The sequence below is a fragment of the Crinia signifera genome, chromosome 3, assembly GCF_055691185.1.
Source record: "Crinia signifera chromosome 3, ASM5569118v1, whole genome shotgun sequence".
In the NCBI taxonomy this organism is placed as follows: domain Eukaryota; kingdom Metazoa; phylum Chordata; class Amphibia; order Anura; family Myobatrachidae; genus Crinia; species Crinia signifera.
Genome location: NC_139219.1, coordinates 175,671,942 through 175,693,628, shown reverse-complemented (window position 1 = coordinate 175,693,628; position 21,687 = coordinate 175,671,942). Strand labels below are relative to the sequence as shown.

The following is a 21,687-nucleotide window of genomic DNA, read 5'->3' as shown; positions in this document are numbered from 1 at the left end:
GGCCGTCCCCATAGTCTGTAAATAAAAATCACAGTGAAAAACAAAATAGTTGTGAGTAAGAATGAAGGAAATACTATCTAAAATAAAGTCCCTATGTTCCGACTTCAAGTTTTCATCTTTAGATAGACGTCTCCTCACCACATCACAACCCCTTTCATTAGGTATGTGTGTGTAGAGGGCGTTTACATCCAAGGTGAGGAAGGCATAATTGTCCTTCCACACTATATGTTGAATTTGATTGATTAAATGTGTGGTGTCTTTTATATATGACTTTAAAGTCGGAACATAGGGCTGCAGAAAAAAATCAACATAGTGAGATAAATTGGCAGTGATGGAACTAATACCAGAAACAATTGGACGACCAGGGGGTGATGTGAGTGATTTATGAATTTTTGGCAGAAAATAAAATGTAGGTGTGATGGGGTATGAGGGTGATAGAAATTTGTGTTCTTCCTTGGACGTAACTCCAGCGAGATATGCTCTTTCCAGCAATATTTTTAGTTCACACATGAAATCTTTAGTCGGATCTTTCGTTAATAATTTATAGAAATTTTTATCGTGTAACTGTCTGTAAGTTTCTTCCAAATAATACATTTTACTCATAATAACACCCCCCCCCCCTTTGTCTGCTTCCTTTATCATTATACTAGCATCCTGTTGTAAATCCCTTAATGCATCTTTTTCCTTTCTAGTTAGATTAGAAGGTTGATATGTTCTGGTTTGTTCTTTTATACATAACTCCTTAAAATCTTCAAGTGTTATTTTATAAAAGGATTCGATGCTTGAACTTTTAGCACTAATGGGAAAAAATTCTGATTTATTCCGAAAGGAGGTTGATGTAAATCTTTCTAGATCATATATTTGTTGAGGTTCAGTGTGATTTTGCTCCCATAGATCCTCCAAGTGGGATAAGAGAATTTCATCTGTCTTGTCCAAAAGTATAGGTATTGATTCATCTTTTGATTTAGATAGAGTTTTCTGTGCAAAATATCGTTTACGACATAGTGTACGTGTAAAACGATTGAGTTCAACAAACAAGTCAAACATATTTGGTTGACTAGTTGGACTAAATTTTAATCCCTTTTGTAGGACAGACAGATGATTCTCATCTAATTTTTTCTCCAATAAATTAAAGATGCATGGGATTTTGGGTTGATTATTTATGTGTGTCGAAGATTTCTTTTTGAGGCGTTTGCCTCCTCGGGTTCCCCTATACTTCCCTCTCTGCGTCTTTTTGGGGACTCTCTGTGTTGTGAGTTGCTCAGATCCCACCTAAAGGTTTTGGGGCGGGCTCCCAAAAAAGATTGTTCTTGGTGTCTACTTGTATTACTTTGTATGGGATCCTGTATTTTTTGAGGATGAATATTATCTTTAGGGGCTCTATCTCTCTGTTTTTATTTACAGACTATGGGGACGGCCATGGGGACCAGGTTTGCGCCCAGCTATGCCAACCTATACATGGGGGAGCTGGAGGAGACCCTTGTGTGGGGGGGCGGCTGGGCACCGAACCTGGTCTTCTATGGCCGTTACATAGATGATATTATTATTTGGGATGGGGACTCTTTTTCTGCTACACAGTTTGTACAGTCACTTAATCATAATATATATAATCTCACCTTTACACATACCTACAGCCCCGAGTCTGTGAACTTCTTGGACCTAACTCTAGAAATTAGAGATAAAAGAATTATCACATCAAATTATGTGAAACCAGTGAATACAAACTCTTATATTCACTATAAAAGTGCACACCACATGCCGTGGAAGACCAACATTCCGAAAGGTCAATTTTTACGTCTCCGACGTAATTGTACCGATATTGAACAGTTTAAAAAACAAGCATGTATTATGTCGGATTCTTTCAAAGAAAGGGAATATCCTGAAAAATTACTAAAAGAGGCTTTCACATCTGTGCTTTAAACCAATTGTGATAATCTATTGATACCTAAAAGTCTAACTCCAAAACCTAAAACAAATGATAAAGATTTGGTTTTCATAAGCAAATATAATGTCTGCGCTAAAGAAATTAAAACTATAATAATGCGCAACTACAGAGTTCTCCATCAAGATAAAATCCTGTCTGACATTATCCCCAAAAAACCACAAGTCATATATAAAAAGAATAAAACTCTCAAAACCATTTTAGCCCCCAGTTTTCTGAAAAAGACAGATGTCAAAACCACCATAACCACAGACAACCATCTAGCATGGTTGCCCAATAAACCAAAAGGTTTTTTCAAGTGCGGTAAAAATAAATGTACTTGCTGTAAACATATTTCTAAATCCAAATCCTTGAGCTTGACAGCCCCTCCAGAACCATCTCATATATACAAGTTCTTCATCAATTGTGACTCCATTTATATAATTTACTTATTGCGGTGCAGCTGTAATTTACCCTATGTGGGCCGAACAACCAGATCTCTTAGAACAAGATTTATGGAGCACCATAGAAATATCAGGAAGGGTTTCATAAAACACAGTGTCTCTCGACACTATAAGACACATCATAACTCTGATCCTACCTGCTTAACCATAGTGGGTTTGGAACATATACCCTGTACATCACGGGGGGGGGGGGGGGGGGGGATATATATAGCTTACTATGTAAAAGAGAAATTTTCTGGACGCTCAAATGTAACTCATTACATCCCGACGGATTAAATGAGACCATTGAACCAAACACTGTAATATAATTGGGATTTGCTAAATGGATTATTACAATTGCATTCTAATGTGATTTTTTGGATTCTTCGTACTAATATCGATACATTATTAATAATCTCTATATAAATTCAAGAGATTCTCTTCTTATGGTCTTTTTGACACCCTCTTTTTTATGTATTTATGACATTTTGATATATGGGGATTTTTTTGTCCCATATCCTACATAGGGATGAACTCTAAAAGTGAATATGTCCATCCACATATAATGCGACTTGTATCTATCACCTCAAACAATTGTATAATAACTTGTACAACAATATATTATTTAGAATTGTTAGAATCTTCTTTTTTTCCAAACTCTATTCTGGACTAATATATGCTTTTTCAATTCCCTTATAAGATATAAGATGCGATCTATAACCAGGGGAAAATGTACCAAAATTATTATATATAAGTACACAAAAACGTGTTTTTCTTCTTTCTCTTCAAATGCTAGTAGATACGAGTGCAGCGCCTGAGGTGTATGTGTATATACACTTCAGGGTCTGTACGTTGCTAGGCGATGTGTGGACGCTTCCCCGGCAGTCACGTAGCTGGGAGGAATCACAGACCGTCATGTGAATAGGGCGTATACGCCCCCTCCATCCCCAGTGGCCGAGCTTACGGGGATGTGTCATCGCGCAACGTCAATGACGACCCGAATCACGTGGGGTGCATGTGACTGGGTTCGTCACCTAGCAACGATAGAGACGCAGCCTGGACACTTGCGGGCGCCCGGCTGATCGCGTCCCGATACCGGAAATCGGGCCGCGGCGGCGTGGCGCCTTACAATGTCTGTGACTGCCCCAGCACCCGCAAATAGAGGGCTCTCAATTGGAGTCCCTCTCTAAGCAAAATACGTAATGCATGCAAATTACTTCCGGGTCATGTGACCCGCGAATTACATGAAATAGATAAATCATGCCTAAAATTACTCTATATGCCACAATATCAAAATAAATGAGTAATATACTATATTGGAAGTGTATATGGATAATAAATATATGTTTTTTCAGACGGTTCTCATTTCTTTTATTCAATATTGTATTTTCTGGTGTGTCAAGTCCCTTGGTATATATATGAGCCCTGAGCTCTCACTTGGACACTTGCTCCTGAAGAAGCCGGATGTACAAACCTTCCGGGGAAACGCGTTGAGCTGCACAATCTTTGGCCGACTGACCCCATCCCTGATGATTTGGTGACCTGTCCGTTCCACCCACAGATTCTCCTCAATCAAAACTGGACTCTCTTACTGGGAAAACAGCACGATCCCTAATTTCATCCAGCAAAATAAGAGGCAATCAGCAATAGTGGGAACCGTGAGTCCTTGAAATTATAGGACACCTAAGGACATAATCGATCACCAGTCTTGATTCATCAACCAACCAGACCACCCAGGATGGTAATATACCTGTCAGTCAATAAGTGCCTATACATTTAAATATCCCGGTGATATTCTTTTTAAAGGAAAAATTGGACACTTCAGTCTATTTGATTCACACCTTTTTAACCCTTTTTTATGCTTTATATTGTTTAATATTGTATAATAAATTGTTATATTTTTGAGAACCGTCTGCTCCATTTATTTGGTCTAGCCAGCACTGACACTTCTTGCTTTTATTACCTGATCCGTGGCCGGTGGAGTTCGATGAGTTCAATAGGCCCCCACCATTTTCCGAGTCCAAAACGAGGCCGAACGTCATCTTCCGGCTGTCAGATTCTCGCGAGACCGCGAGATATATACTTCCCGGCGCTCAGCGCCATTTTGACACAAGCTTGTGATTTCAGACAGCACGGATGTGTCCATGCTCTCTGCTGATGAGGGGATGGAATCCTGCAGGTGTGTGTGTGTGTGGGGGGGGCAGCCGAAGGGGGTGATTTATGCATAGAAGGGACTGCTACAGAGGGGGCTGCATTATTTAAAAAAAATAAAAAATGTAAAGCAAAAGGATTTTTTTTTAATGACTGCTGCCATCATATCAGGATAAGTCCAGGGTGCCCGCATGTGTGCTTTATCAGTCCAGGGGGGCCCACATGTGTGCTGTATCTGTCCAGTGGTGCTGACATGTGTTCCTTATCAGTCCACGGGTGCCTGCATGTGTTACATATCAGTCCAGGGGGACCTGCATGTGTCCCGTATCAGTCCAGGGGTGCCCACATGTGTGCCGTATAATTCCATGGGTGCCCCCATGTGTCCCATGTCAGTCCAGGGGTGCCCGCATGTGTGCCGTATAATTCCATGGTTGCCCACATGTGTGCCGTATAATACCATGGGTGCACCCATGTGTCCCGTATCAGTCCAGGGGTGTTCTCTTGTGTGCTATTTAATACCATGGGTGCCCCCATGTGTCCTGTATCAGTCTAGGTGTGCCCACATGTGTGCCGTATAATACCATGGGTGCCCCATGTGTCCCGTATCAGTCCAGGGGTGCCCACATGTGTGCCGTATAATACCATGGGTGCCCCATGTGTCCCGTATCAGTCCAGGGGTGCCCGCATCTGTGCCGTATAATTCCAGGTGTGCCCCATGTGTCCTGTATTAGACCAGGGAAGTTGCCCTTTTTTTTATGAAAAGAAAAAAAAAGTGATTTTTTTTTAGTTTTTACTGCAAGGGCTGTTAAGTGTGCTGTAACAGTCCAGGGGTGACCCAGTTGTGCTGTATAATTCATGGGGTGTTGCTAAGTCTGCTGTATATTATTCCAGGTGTACTGCTCTTTTTTTAATTTAAAGAATAAAAGGTTTTCTTTTTCTACTGCAGGAATGTCGCCATGTCTGCCATATAATTCCATGTCTGCCGCCATGTGTGTCGTATCAGTCCAGGGGTGCCGCCATCTCTGCTGTATAATACAAATGCAAAAGCTTCAATAAAATTATTATTATTTTTTTTAAATGCAGAGGTTGCTGATAAACATACTGTACCTGCTGTTTAACTTCACTAACTTTCAAGGAATACAAACTAGACTGCACAGTCAGCAAAGGATAAATATATTTAGCAAATATTGCTTTTTAAAGCTGCTATCTGTGGTCCCAAATATGTGCTTCTAGCTGAATGATGGACTTACTGGTTTTTATCCATGTTCAGAATAGTCCTCTTTCCCTTTCTTAGCATTTCAATTGTCTCGTCAGTGTACTGTACTTATGTTTTTTTGCAGCAAATCTGAGACATATTCTTAGTCAGAGATTATGTCAGTCTGATTGACGTGTCCATGAAACCTCCTATAGAATATAAACATCTTTCACATTTCACAGATTACCTTATTTAGTCTCTTCTATATCATGAGAGAATGAAAACAAAACTTGTATACTACTTTGTATGCTGAGGTACCATCTGAATGAAATGTCATGTGAATGACTATAGTAGTGTTAAAGAAGACAGATCATCCTAGAGCAGGGGTGTCAAACTCAAATTCATCGGGGGCCGCATCAGCAGTTTGGTCACCCTCAAAGGGCCGGTTAGATCTGTAGGTCCCCCTGTATAATTATAATGCCATGACACCACAGGCTGCTCCCCCTGTATAATATAATAAAAGTAATGCCATGACAGATAAATGATTATACAGGAGGAGCAGCCTGTGGTGTCATGGCATTATTATTATTATTATTATTATTATTATTATACACAGGGACACCTCAGGAAACAGCAGATATATATATTTTTTTTTATTGTGAGTGTGATCCTCATCCTCACTTACTGTTTCTCCGTCTGTCCTGCAGCTGCTGCGGCTTCCAGATTTCTTCACTGCTTGCTGCGGCCACACTGTCCCCGACTCCCGGTCCAGCTTCCCTGCCTGCTCCTATTTCTCTACAGACGCATGAGCGGGCGGCGTCATCGTCATGACGTCCCCACCCAGTGTCTGTCACTGCCGGGCATCAGAGGGAACAGGCGGCTGGGCCCTCCTCCACGTAGCCGTGGAGGCCGGCGGCCATGTTTCTGTAGCCGCATACATATGTGCCTACAGGAACATGGCCGCCGACAGTGGAGGAACAGGTAAGGCGGCCACGGTGGGGTGGGTGAGAGGGGGTGGCCTAGGCAGGAGCTGGGACACACTGCCCTGCGTGCTATCTCCTCGCGCGGGCCACGTGACGCGGTCTGGCGGGCCGGATTTGGCCCGCGGGCCTTGTGTTTGACACCTGTGCCCTAGAGTCTTGTAAATAATAATCACTGGGAAAATTGCCAAATACATGTAGCTATATTCCCAAGGTGTAAAGTAATTGGGTGACATTTAATAGGATGAGAGTTTTAGTAACTTTTCAAAATTGCACATTATCACACTTTTTTAAATCGCATTTTTTGCTGCACATTTGCATATTTAATGAGCTGCTTATTCCGGGCAAAAAAATGCGATTAATTGCGATAATGGGTGATTTTAAGTCAAGAAAATGTGCAAATTTTAGTCATGAAAATGTGCGAACTGGCGTGAGGTCCCCCTCCTGAGCATAACAGCCCCGGGCTCATAGAACCGAACTTGGTTCCAAAAATACGGGGGACAAAATATCTGGGGGTCCCCCATATTTTGAACCCAGCAGGGCTCCAACGGCCTGCGGTATCATGCCACAGCCGGGGTACAGTTTTTATATAAGGTCCCCCGGCCGAAACATGAGCACCGTGGCTGGTCAGCCTTGGACGGAGTACCTGGAGGAGTGGGGACCCCCCAGGCTTCACCCATCCCGGGCTGAAGCCCAGGGCTCTCACCAGCATCCATGGGCTGTGGACGCCGGGCTGATAGGGTTAAAACAGTCATTCATAACGTTGCTTTATACAGGTGAACTACAAGTTCCAGAAGGCCTCCCCCGCATGCTGGGACTTGGAGAACCACAAGTCCCAGCATGTGGGGAATTAATGGGCCCGCTTGGACACACAGAACAGAAAGGTAGAACTTTATTACACACATACAAACACACACCTCACTTTTACACCAATATACTTACCAACCCAGGGTCCAACGCTGGTCTCCCTCCTCGAGAGTCAGCTCACTCCGCACTGACAGTGGGGTGAGCTGGCTTTCTCCGGCGCAGATCACAGCTTCTGTTGCGCTGTCTCAGCGCTACAGAGGCTGCTAGCGTAGTTGGCTTATGCATCTCCATGGAGATGCATAGCTCAGTCCTGAATGGCTGATATATGCATCTCCATGGAGACGCATAAGACATGTGTGAGATGTGTGTTTGTGTGTGTAATAAAGTTCTACCTTTCTCTGTGTGTGTGTCTTTTATTTTAACATTCTTTTTACAGGTGGATTACAAGTCCCAGCAAGCCAATTAATGCCCCGCATGCTGGGATTTGTGGTTCTCCAAGTCCCAACATGCTGGGGGAGACCTGCTGGCACTTGTAGTTCACCTGTATAAAGCAATGTTATGAATGACTGTTTTAACCCTAGCAGGCCAGCATTCACAGCCAACGGACGCTGGTGACAGCCCCGGGCTTCAGCCCTGGATGGGTGAAGCCTAGGGGGGTCCCCACTCCTCCAGGCACCCCTTCCTAGGCTGACCAGCCACGGTGCTCATGTTTCTGCTGGGGGGGGGGGGGGGAGGGGAACTTCTGTAAAAAGTAAACTTTGCCTGTCAGAACCTGGTCTGCATGTGTGGCGATTTTTAGACTAATTTTCCCGAATTCGCATCTCATAATTTTCAATGGGAAAACATCTGGATGCGAGTTCAGGCGTTACTAAATATCGCACTTTCAGAATGTGCGATTTCGCATCTTTTTTCGTATCTCATTAACTATGCGAATTTGGGAAAAAGTGTGATTTCAGAAGATTTTTGGGTACTTGTGAGTTATCCGGGCTGCCGATTTCTAAATCGGGTCGGATCGGGCACATCGCATCGCATCACATGCGACCATCGGATGCGATGCAATGCGATGCGATGACCCGATTTTTCCATAGGAATCAATGTTAAAATGGACTGAGTCCATTTTAACATGGAATTCAATGGGAAAAAGGGGTCCTTTTCATACCCCTACTATCCAAGTGGGCATGGAGTTGGATATAAACCTGTGGCGAGCGTAGCGAGCCACCGAGCCCGAAGCGTGGCGAACGTAGCGAGCCCCGCGAGGGGACACAGAATACCGTTCGCTCGCCACGCTTCGGGCTCGGTGGCTCGCTACGCTCGCCACGGGTTTATATCCAACTCCATGCCCACTTGGATAGTAGGGGTATAAAAAGGACCCCTTTTTCCCATTGAATTCCATGTTAAAATGGACTCAGTCCATTTTAACATTGATTCCTATGGAAAAATCGGGTCATCGCATCCGATGGTCGCATGCGATGCGATGCAATATCGCATCGCATCGCATCTGATTGTATGCCTTAACTTAAGGCATACAATCAAAAAATCGGCAGCCCGTATAACTCACAAGTACCGATTTTTGCCTAAAAATCACACAAATTACATTTTCGCATCTCATTAAATGTCACCCATTGTGTCTAGAAAGACATTATAAAGAAGCACCTGTAAGCTGAGTTGCAGATTGTACATTCCCCATTTATAAAGAAAAGGTGTAAAACTACTATAAAACTACAAAATGTCAGCGACATTGTAATTTGCACATCGGCATCACTCAGACCCAGATTCAACTTTTTAGCCATTCTAGGCCACTCTTGCTGCCCTTCTTATCACTTTCATTCCTACCACTGCACCCAAGATTAATGTCTCCAACATCTGTCTTGTTCTGTCTGTATACAATAGAAGTACTGTGCTATCAGGGCCTAATTCATGTTTGTATGCAATGCCAAGGACCACGCAACTGAATGCTTGAGACTGTGCATGTGCTGCAACCGCAATGCTCACGCACCAATGTACCTTTGTAATGCTGACCATTGGGGGGGGTAACGGGGAGTGGCAGCAAAAAATACAGCCGTGTATCTGACTTCAGCTGCAATCATGTATTTAGAAAACATGGCACCAGTTTCTATAAGCCACGACCCATCTGCATGATGATAGACTCACATAAGAAGTCAGTGTTCCTTGTTATTGGGTCATTGCTGTGCATAGGTTTACGCTCATTGAGTGTTAAGGGTGCACAGGCGCCCCCTAATGCTGTGCACACCTTTATGAACACCTCCATGCCGCTAGCAATACCAGCAATACCTTTTACCAGACTTTTGCTTTTTAGAACTGCATTCCATTAAAAGAAGCACCTATCAATCAATTATGTGTGTTTTACATTGATAATTGAAATAGACAACTGTCATATCACTACATACCTGCATCATCCATATTATGTTTCTGACTTTTTTTGCATGTTACACAGAGTAATTAGAAGATTAAAACTTAAGTAGGCAGGAGATTATGGTGTGGCTGAGAGATGTTTTATATTGTAGCGAGTGCCAATAGATGATGGTAGACACGACTTATTGGTGGTGTTAGACATGCCCAATAGGTGGTGCATACCCCATTGACGGTGCACCCCCTAATAAAATGTGCTGCGCACACCTATGGTGCTGTGTATGTCTATGCAGTTGCTTAGGACTTCAGGATGGCTTTGGTGGGCATCTATATCCATTTCTGGGAGATAGCTTCACTTGTGGTGATAAGCAATTCCTTAGCCTGAAAAAATTGCACACATGTGCGCAGAAACATGAATTAGGCCTTCATTACCTAGACCGTAAGTTCAAAATGGCAGGCATACAAAACAATGGTACAAATTGTGGTAGACCTACAAATATAAATTTGTCTTATGCTGGCCATACACTAGACCAACTTTCAGCCAACCATCCAACTAGTTGATTGGACGGAATAAAAATCTGTTACTGGTTTAGGTGGGAGTAAGTTCTAATCCAGTAATTTGCTTCCAAAATCTGGAAATGGACAAACACTCTGTCAAGACAATGTAGTTGAATCTGGTTGATTTAAACAATTTTGTCCATTTTCTTGGGTTTGTGAGAAAATTGCTGTAATTTTCTCCCATACAGAACCAGATTTTCAGTCCCACTAATAAACTAGTTGGCTGGTTGAATGAAAGTTTGTCTAGTGTATGCCCAGCATTAGTTGGACTTATTCCGAAGCTTACATCTACTGTAAAACAATTGAAACAATTTACTAGAACATATATTTTCTTTCCGCTAAGCTTTCAGTGCTACAGTTTCTCTACACTGTACTCTATTTTCCTCTTCTATATACATCTCGAAGTCTCCCCCTTTGACATAGACAGCATTATGTTTATTAACAAACTGTACTAGGAAGTATTTTTATGTTTTGTGTTATTTTTATATTTTGTTATTTTTTCTTACACAGGAAAATACACAAGCAGTATTTCATCCGCTGCCGGCAGGGGGGTGCTGTGGGTACAGCTGTCCCAGGCCCCAGCCTCTGGAAGGGCCCAGGCAACTCATTTTGCCCACCGCAACCCCTCTGACTGCCTCTGTTGTGGTGCCTGCGATGCGCTCAGTGCACTGAACGAAACACAGGCTTCTTCAATGCAGAATGCCAGTGGGCAATTAAAATGCTGCGCTGGCTTTTAAGCCAATCAGAGCTCGTGTACTATTAGCCAATCAGAGCGGCTGCTGGTACACAAGCCCTGAGTGGCTCACCAGCTTGTGCTGTGTTCTGCATTGAAGAAACCTGTGCTTTGGGACCTGCAGGGGATGAGGGAGCATGAGTCAGACGGTAAGTGAAGGGGGAGGGTGCGGGGCCCGGAGGGGCATGGACTGGAATTCTATCTGGGCCCCAAAATTCCTAGTGGCAGCCCTGCACCCTGAATTGTCTTTTACATCCCTCAATACAACTGCAATATTAGTTATCATTCCCTTTGGGTTTATTTAGTTGAACTATTGTGTAATAGTATTCCTGTATAGATATAGCCCAATATTACTGGATTTCCTTGCATTCCACTGTGGGGAATTAAATGCGGTTATTATTTGTCAAACAGCTCTTATAGTTGAAATGATAATTCCATCTATAGATGGCATTGCACTGAAGCATATCAGGCTTTAATAAAGTCTTTCTGGCTTTACTGAATCCCCACCAAGCTGAAGAACTGTAAGCATGCCTGTTTGCTACTATTAATGTGCATTTTACATTAACCCTTCATTGGTAGATTGTTCTGCTGAAAACATACAGTAGAAGAGGGCTACACTGCAGAGTAACACACTGCTGCACCTTGCTGAACTGCAAGAGGCAGTGACAATGGACAGAATATCCAGTCCATTACAGTATAGAATGATAAATAGTGCCCATATTCTATCATACTGGGACAGGGATTTTAATTTCCAGCTCCTAGAACGTTACCAATAAAATATTAGTATTAAGGCAGTGTGGGCTGTCTGGTTATTATTTATCAGATGATTCTACCCCTCTCTCTCATTTGAAACATAAGTAATCACTTTACATTAATTGCTTTACATTAGCATAATAGACCTTCAATTTTCCCCACATTCTATTCTACTAAATGTGCCATTTGGTTTAACATCATAGACATATAAGCATTTTATCTGTGCACACTACTTTTGATAAAAATGACTCAATGTACTTTCCTTACAAATCTGTGTCAGTACCAAAATGAGTATATATCCTTAGCAGGGAAAAGGAATAATCACCCATCCCTACAGAATGTATTCAGTGTGAAGGCTTCTATTATACTAAAACTATTCAATTAATGCTATTTATTACATTATCCTCCAACTTGCATCTAATTTTCTCCTCCATTCCCATCAGAGTAGTGAATGTGTGTGTTTATTGTCATATCATTTGCAAGTAAAAGCATGTTTATGGTGGGTTAGAGCATCCATTTCCCATTTTAAAACTATATAGTTGCTCCTCTGGAATGCTCATTGATAAGTTATTGACTTGACAGGCTCTGGGCACTGCTTGTTACCTGCACACATTCATGATAACAATGCTGAAATATTTCTCAGTTGTAGACACAAATAGCGCCAGGGACAGCAAAGTAAGTTTTCACAGGAGAAGATGCTCTTATAGGAGCTGTCCCAAAGAAAAGACAATTTTAATTTTTTTTTTGTAATATAAAAAGTGCTGATATATATCATTCAATTTTGGAATATTGATATTCTATCTGGCTATATAATATACTTTTGACAATGATTATCACATTGAATCCAAAGTCTTTGAATTAAAACATAGCAACATACAAAAATGGCTGTCCTTAGATGCAATTACTCAGAATTCTAATTACTACCAACTTCTTCAGAATCAGAATCAGCTTTATTGGCCAGGTATACATATGTATACTAGGAATTTGGTTTCGATTGCTGTGCAACAGCCAGGGTGGGAACACGTAAAAAACAGTCACAGTACAGATGAATATAACACGTACAGATACTGTATGCACTAGATGTATCCTGATGAGGGACACGGACACATGAGGAACATACATTTACTGAGCTGTGCAGCATCCAGGCAGCCATTCAGCCACTTGGTGAATGCACCAACCAGATAGGTAGTCAGTAACAGTACAGATATAGGACACATACAGATATGCACTAGATGTATCCTGATGAGGGACAAGGACATGGGGACATATAATTACTGAGCTGAACAGCACCCAGGCAGCCATTCAGCGATGCCACTTGGTGATTGCAACAGCGATAGGTAAACAGTAAAACAGTACAGATATGGGACACGACAGGGGTGACATGGGGTACATATTTGGCTAGTCGCACAGATCCTACTCAGCCATCAGCGGTGCCACCTTTATGTTGCTGCTCACAGGGCAGCAGTGGAGGGGCTCAGCAGGCCAGTGTGGATAGTAGTGGAAAGGAAGGGGGGGAGAGAAACAGTCAGTTAGGCCAGAGGCCAGAGTTGGGCCCTCTCTGGGCTGCCCCTGATAACATAGTGGTACCTCCGTCCTTGGGGAATCCTGCTGGTGGCTGGGGGATCCTGCTGGCGTCCATGCTGGTCTCCTATGGTGGGTACTCCGCCGCCCTCTGTCTCCATCTCCCGTCCTCCTCCGTCTCTGCCTCCCTACTCTCCCGTCTGCATGGCTCCTCTTCTCCAGGGGCCGGGGATGAAGGCTCTGGTGGATGGGAGCTCGCATGGGTGCGACCATCTCCGGCCCCACCGGAAGTATATATAGTATATAAGTATTCATAGTACTGCAGAAACATGCATACCTTTTGAAGGACATTTTAATTAACTGGAGGCATGTCACAATATATAATGTGATCAAGCAAATAAGTATAATGTATGTATCGGGGCACCAAAAGTCAAAAAAATGCCCAAATCTTTTTCAATACCCCTTCCAAAATTGCAATAACTGGCCGCAGGTCCCTACATGTGTGGGTGCAGAAGACGCAGTGGAACAATAGACATATACTGTTTATACATATGACTGCATTCCAACTTCCAGTGGTCAAAGGCCAAAGTCAAAATTACTTCTCAAGTCCAAAGCGACTGGACAGCAAAAGGATTTGAAACCAGGCTGAGAACACAATAGTTAGGACACATCCCTATGTACTATATATGAGCTACCAACTAAAGGGCATCTATCCAAATAAACATGGGCCAACATCACCGGACAGACTTGAGCCTGGAGAGAGACCCATCAACCACACACCAGCTGATTTGTTTTTTGGGTACTGCAGCTTTTAGAAGAAAATAGCAGCACCCAACACAACATTACTCATAGGCAAAGCAAACACCACTATGAAACCACCATCATGCACACTCTAAAAGCACCATAAAATGGCAACATAAAAGGCCAATATAATCAAAGGGCCACAAAATGAGCATATATGTCAAGTGTATTAATAAGGGAAATCAATAGGCCTTCTGGGTTACTGGGTGTAATCTAGCCCAACCCTTGTGGGTCTTCATCATCAAGAAATCTTCTGCAATGTCTGGCCACCAAAGAAGGTGGATGACATACAAAATATCCAATAACTATCTTGACAAAACCACCTTATATAATGACCAAATAAATGATACAATGGCCTGCTGACTACTGTTAGAATCAAGAGTTGCCAACCAATCCAAGATGAACAATAGCTTCTCAGAGTGCTGGGAGCAAAAGCTCACCTTGTCAAGTCTTTCCAATCTGAAAAAAATACCAGATCTTTGGTCAGGCCCTCTGTGAACCAGGTCAAAGGCCATAAATTAGATTATTATGTGCTCTCCAATTACACCCCAAAACCATTCAATGTGCTTAGTCTTACTCATAATCAGTGGCGTAACTATAAAATATCCCCTCCCTCTGGAAATTACAGAAATGCCCCCATCCCCACATAAAATAAATCCCCCCCCCAACCCTGCCTTACCCCTCGTTTTGCTACTGCTGCCGGGACCCGCAGATCTACTTGTTTGCAGTCCCGGTGCTCCTCCTGGCTCCTGCTAATGAAAATGACCATCACAAAATGGCTGCCCCCTAACAGCAGACTGTTTTTGAGGATGCTAGAGTAGGCCGCCACTGCCTTCTCTAGCATCTTCAAAAAAGTGTCTGTTGTAAGGGGGCAGCCATTTTGTAATTTTCATTAGCAGGAGCCAGGAGAAGTGCCGGGATCACAGACAAGTAGATCTGCGGGTCCTGGCAGCAGCAAAAAGAGGGTTAAGGCAGGCTGGTCCTGAGCAGTGCAGTGTATCGATAGCCCCGCAGACCCCCAGTGCCCACACTTAACTCAGTGCCTCCTTGTGACCGTGGGGCTATTATTACACCACTGCTCATAATATATTTCATTTACCTGTTTTATTTTAAAAGCACTGTACCCAGGCAGTCCTGTACACTGTACCTCAAAAAGTATGAATATCAGTCACACTTATCTGAAAATATCCTTCTGGTACAAGCTATGTGGATTACTCTGCTTTTGTGTTTTATTGTATCAGATACAAATGACATTGGAAGAGGTTATTTGCCGTTTATTGGAAGAGTTATCTTATAGTTCCTCAATTCCTTTTTTTTTTATTAAGGAAAGATAGTGTGCACATTATTAATGTGATCTTGACAGCATTTATTAAAAGTAATTGAAATGATTTTCAACTTGTGAATATTTGATTACTGTATTATTATAAAGAATCAAGGTTTTATTTTTATTTAATATGCATACTTTGTTCACCCAGGTAATCAATAATGTTCTTAGAAATACCACTGCACCATTCAGTATAATACCCATAAACTTGCCAAGTGCTGATCTTATTTAAAAGGCTATTAAAACTGTGTGTGCTCCAGTTCATCATATGGTCATTTGAAAGATCACAGATCATGGATGAAAGCCAAGTGGCCAGCACAAGACAATGCTGATTCCTATCTTGTCAAATATCATTGTCTTTATTAAACTGTGGATAGTAGGTCTGCTGAGCAAGCACTGTGGTTTATGACTGATTCTTTGTCTTTTAAAACAGTATAAATCCTACACATCTTGTGGAAATAATTACAGATAAGTAAAAGGCTCTTAGAGAACATTGATTGAGAAAAACATAAACCTGATTCATCGCTCTTCGTGTATTTTTCTACTGTCTAATCACCTATAACATCTTAAAAGAACAAGAGCAAGGACAACAGTAAAACGACACCTATAGTAAAAGTCTACAGCACAAACTGTAATGGAAAATGTTTAATGAGTAAAAATTTCGGCTTGGTTTAAATAATTCAAGTAATCTGTCTAGAAAGGAAATGAGTGCAATACACTAAAAATATGCATGTTCAGTAACTACAGAAGGAATTAAGATAACAATAAGGTATTATTTATAATAGATAGATTTACTAATAATAAGGTTTAAACCTGACTTTACTTGCACTATAGATAAATATATCTATTGTGTGGTTAACCACCTACTGTGTGGGGGCATGAATCATTGGATAGACAACAACTAGGATGACAAACATTAGGTCGACACCACTAGGTGGACATGCATGAAGGTCAACATGACTGAAGGTGGACGTGAGGTTAGGGTGAGAGGGTCATTTGGTCAACACAAGCATTAGGTTGATATGGGGAAGTTCGACAGTCAAATGGTTGGCATCGGGTTTTTCCCTTTTTTTACCCAAATATCGATACAGTGTACAAAAGTGCACCATGTCCCCTCACATGGCTCGCTACACTCGGCACACTAGTTTATTCTCCCAACACTCCCTAATGGATGGTAGGGCATGAAATACCGCCTTTCGGCAGTGAACGTGAAAAACACAATGTCGACCTTTTGACTGTCGACCTTCCCCATGTCAACCTAATGCAGGGGTCGACATTCCCTGTGACTCTACTGTGGGCAGGTACACGTGCAGTGCTGCGTGGTGTGTGTAAGGCAGTGGTGCCTGCAGCATAGAGGAGGGAGGAAATCCTTCAGAGAAACCAGCAGAAGTAGAGGAAGTCCCTGCATCGCCCAGGCTCACTGTGGTGCTCAGCCCCTCCCCTATATTTTGAGTGTGGAGGGAACAGGAGCGCCAATTCCCTTTCTGGCACAGGGCACCAAAATGTTTAGTTACGGCACTGGTGGATGCTCCTTTATTAATCACTTTATTTTCTTACAGCCTCTCAACCTGGTGACCAGTTATAGCACGTATTGACATAGACAAAAAAGAACAATGGTGGAGCGCTCAATAGTTACTAAAAATTAAAACCAATATAGATCAATTGGGTATCACATAAAAAAAACACAATTTATTTATGACTAGCATATATGAATATAGGTTAAAGATTAAAAGTAAAACATGTGATATACATCATATGAATAAAAATAAAATGTACTCTAATAGATAATAATTGACAATGGATTATACTGATATTCAATCTCACTTGTTCCTAGTATACTCTCCTCGGATTACTGAGTACGATCTCCCATGGTGTCCATATTTATGCTGGTACGTTGGGTGTCCATAGACCTGAATGGATGCCTTCTGTATTTGTATCCACTTGTTTGAAACAAGAATGTTTGAGGTTTCAGGATCTCAATAGGCTTCAATGGTTGACAAGTGTGATGTCCCAAAGAATTATGTCTAGCTAGTATCAGCAAATGGAAGAACCAAGGAAGGAGGATCAATAGGAGAGCTGGTCCAAGTGTGGAGTAAGTTCAAAGTCCAGAGTCATATAGCAGAGTGCATACTGGGCTGACGCATTTCGTTGTTCTAAGACAACTTTTTCAAACTGACATACCTAGTAATATAACCATTTTCTATTGTAATTATTATAATTGTATAGAGAAAAATTTTATTTCACCCTCCACATTTTCTCATCCACCTTATCGGGACTCTATTAGTCATTACATTACAGTATATTTATCACATAAACATATGACACAAATATATTGTAACACTGTAGGGGAACTGGATGCCTTTTCCTGGGGTAGAAGGCAGCAAGCAGCAGCTTAGAAATCATAAAAGTCCAGTGTTTGGGGTGCAACTGACCGCAACCAGTTTTATTCAGCATAAAATAAAAATAAACAACAAAAGAAAATACTTTGCCTGTCCGGCACTAACTAAGCACAGGATATTCCTAACTATCTCTAAACAAAACAGCAAGTTTTCCAGTCACTACTGGATAGCTTACTTGTATCAGAAGGCTTGTTCCTCTCACAGAGATTCTGCAGCCTCCACAGGCAGTCTGTACACACTGATAAATCTGGCAGCTCTACATGGGCCTTGCACAGCTGCAAGTGCTGATTAGCCCTCTGTGAGGCCAAATACCTGAGCTGGGCCTTTACTCAGCTTTAACAAAAAAGAAACATTCTCATGGAAGTTTTCCTGTTTTTAAAAGGTGTAAAACAAGAACCTGGGACAAATATACCTGCCCTCAAACACTATTCCAGTGTTCTTGCCACAATGTATATATATATATATATATATATATATATATATAAAATAAAAATTATCTTTAACTGTTGCGCTTACAATTTCAGGATTATTCCAATTATCAGTCGATATTGGCACAAAGCCCCCTACTAGTCAGGACTTAAATCACCAATCTCATATACAACAGTGTCAATAGTGCTCAAAATTACATAGGATATATTCCACGACCTGAAGAAATTGCTCATTAAAGAGCAATGAAACGTTGTCAGAAGACGTCAGTGTAAATTGTATACAGAAAAAAACAATTGTGATGGGTGCGCTACTAACTGCAGCTGGTACTGGGATTGGTCAATTCCCAAATATACAGAAGTAGTGTGAAAACAGAATATGTACCAACGCAAGCTTGTGATAAAATAAATTAATTAAAATGCTACCAGAACAATATATTTTACAATTTATTTAAATTTGTATTATTTCATTAGCTGTAATTAAAATTATGGAATTCCATATATAATTTTTTTATGGTAGCATAAACAATGCTACAGGATCATTCAGAATTAATCAAGTCGTTACATGCACCACGGCTTATGTGGTATACCTATTAACATGCCAATGTAACAAGGGCTATGTGGGTAAAACCATAAGGCCATTTAGGGAGCGGGCAGCAATGCATCGCTATACGATCAAAGCTGCCCTGACCAACAAAACTAAGGGCAAAACATCTGAACACCCAGTGGCCAGGCATTTTGCCGAGTCGGACCATTCCCTCAGTGACCTCAAACACTTGATCATTGAACACATTCCAGCCCAATTGAGAGGAGGTGACAGAGATACCAAATTGCTACAATCCGAAGCAGGTTGGATTTTCAGACTGAAGACCACCCACCCACATGGACTGAACGAGAGAATGCCCTGGAACGTTTTCTTAAAATAAACCTATATCAGGACTATCCCAACAATGCATTTGGACATTCCTGCTTAGATAAGCCCCTTCCAACACTCATCTCTAACTGTCAGATAAATAATCCCCAACACACAGTCCTATGTGTACATTGAGATAAAGCAGTTAATTTGTCCCACCAACAGCAACCTACTAGCCTATTAGAGACCAAACATAGAGGGATAGCCGCACTTAATCAATGTAGTAGAGGCTTAGTTATGACTTGTATAATCATGAAGCGTTTATTCAGTACAAGTACTAAAGATCATTCAGAACACCCCAGCCACTGCTTTTTAATGTTTTTCTAATGTTTTTTAATAATTTTGCATCACTGTCACCAGTATATTTGTTTCACACACATTTTGTTGTATGCAGGTTGCCTAGGTAACCCGGGTCGCGTGTGTCCGGCGGAAGAACTGGAAGCGCAACACCAGCGACTTCCTGTGAGACACCGGCCGCGGACGTGGGGGACAGGCTCCCGCCTCAGCCTTCTCTGATCCTATATAGGTAAGAGATCTTACATGCACCATTGTTGTTGTTTATTCTGCACCTTGAAAACGGGGTACATCCCCGAAACGTTGGTTATCTTTTAGCACGAGTTATGATTTGATAAAGAAGTGTCATTTTATCACCAAGACTACGAGTGCCGCCATTCATTTCCCTTTTGCTATATATATATATCTATATATATATATATATATATATATCTATCTATCTATCTATCTATCTATCTATCTATATATATATATATATGTGTGTGAGAAAAATACCCCACACACATATTTTAGAATGCCAAAAGAAGAGCAAAAGATCTGGTCAGAAAAAAGCTTCTTGAATACAAGACTAAAGAGAACAAGGAACCTGATTCATTACAACCTACAACCACCATGAAAGAACAATTAAAGAAGCACTCAATAAACACTGGAACATCCTCCTGATGTATCCCATCATGAAAGACTTCCTGCCTGACAAACCACAAATTATATATCGGAAACAGAAGAACTTGAAAGTTTTCATAGCCCCCAGCATGTTGAGAGAAGTATCAACACAACAGAAGGGCCTACCTAAATGCACCGGAAGCTATAAGTGTGGACACTGCAATACATGCATATACTTACATCCAAACAGAAAGACCTTCCTGAATAAAGCTAAAACCAAAGAATTCAAGACCAAACAATTCATTAACTGCAATACAACATCCATGATATACATGCTTGAATTTCCATGTGAATTACGCTACATCGGGAAGACTAAAAGAACACTCAAAATCTGCATACATGAACACATAAAGAACATCAAGAACAAGATACAGATGCATGCAGTCTCACAACATTTCAGCACACACCACAATTCTGATCTGGAAAAAATGACATTCAGAGGCATTAAACTTGTCACCCTCGGAGAAAGAGGAGGAGATCTATCGAACCTTCTATCATGCAGAGATATGTACTGGATAAACACCTTACATCCAGGAGGCTTCAATGAAAGTTATGAAATAGCACCTTTTCTATAATAAGTCTACCACATTTAATAGAAGAACCTCTATCTAAGCGGTCAAAAATACGTTATACCAACTTCCACCGAGCAGTACCCGGTTGGGTGACCACCTGGGAAGTCCAAATGTGGTAGCAATGTTGGAAAACCTTATTCCTTCATTCCTCCTTTCTCCCTATACATAATTTTCTTTCTAAATTTTGTTCTATCCAATCAAATCACAATTGGTGGAAGCAACACTTGCGCATATATCTCCGATCCAAAGCCATACAGCCATATCTCACTGGTACGCCCAATCACACCCGAACTTGGAAGCTAAGCAGTGATGGGCCTGAATAGTAATGGGGAGGGGGATCTCCCAGGAATATCGGGTGCTGTAGTATTACACCGGTGGAGAAATGTGTATGCTGTGTATCTACCAACAAAATTCTTAAATAAAAACTTTTTACTAAAAAATAACACTTTCCCTGGGGTTTTCATTATTTATTTTATTAACTTGCATATAATTACCATAATATTACCAGCCGGAATTCTCTTGCAAAATATATGCACATATATTTACATATATACAATTTTTCTCATCCAATTTAAGAAGTCTAAATTGGAAACTGTAAATCGCGACTACGCGGAATTCCGTGTCTATAGCTGGGCGTACGGTAGGAATCAAACATCGCAACGCAGACCTTACCAGAGAAGGTTTGGTAAGAATCGATTTGATACTGAAGTTTCAAGTGGACAGTCATCCAGCGAACTAGAATGTGCTGGAGACTCACAACCTACCAATGCCAGAAGGCCCCCTTTAGGGGTTACTACAAGAGGAAAAACTACCAGACCGAAGGACAAATCACCCGTCGTGGAGGCCAGTGGGCCAGGAAAGCCA

At 41.6% G+C, this 21,687-nt stretch overlaps 1 pseudogene; it reads left to right on the top strand.

Annotated features, from left to right (window-relative positions):
* The first annotated feature begins 21,072 nt into the window (after positions 1-21,072).
* Positions 21,073-21,190, top strand: LOC146065691 (5S ribosomal RNA; annotated as a pseudogene).
* The last annotated feature ends 497 nt before the right edge of the window (positions 21,191-21,687 follow it).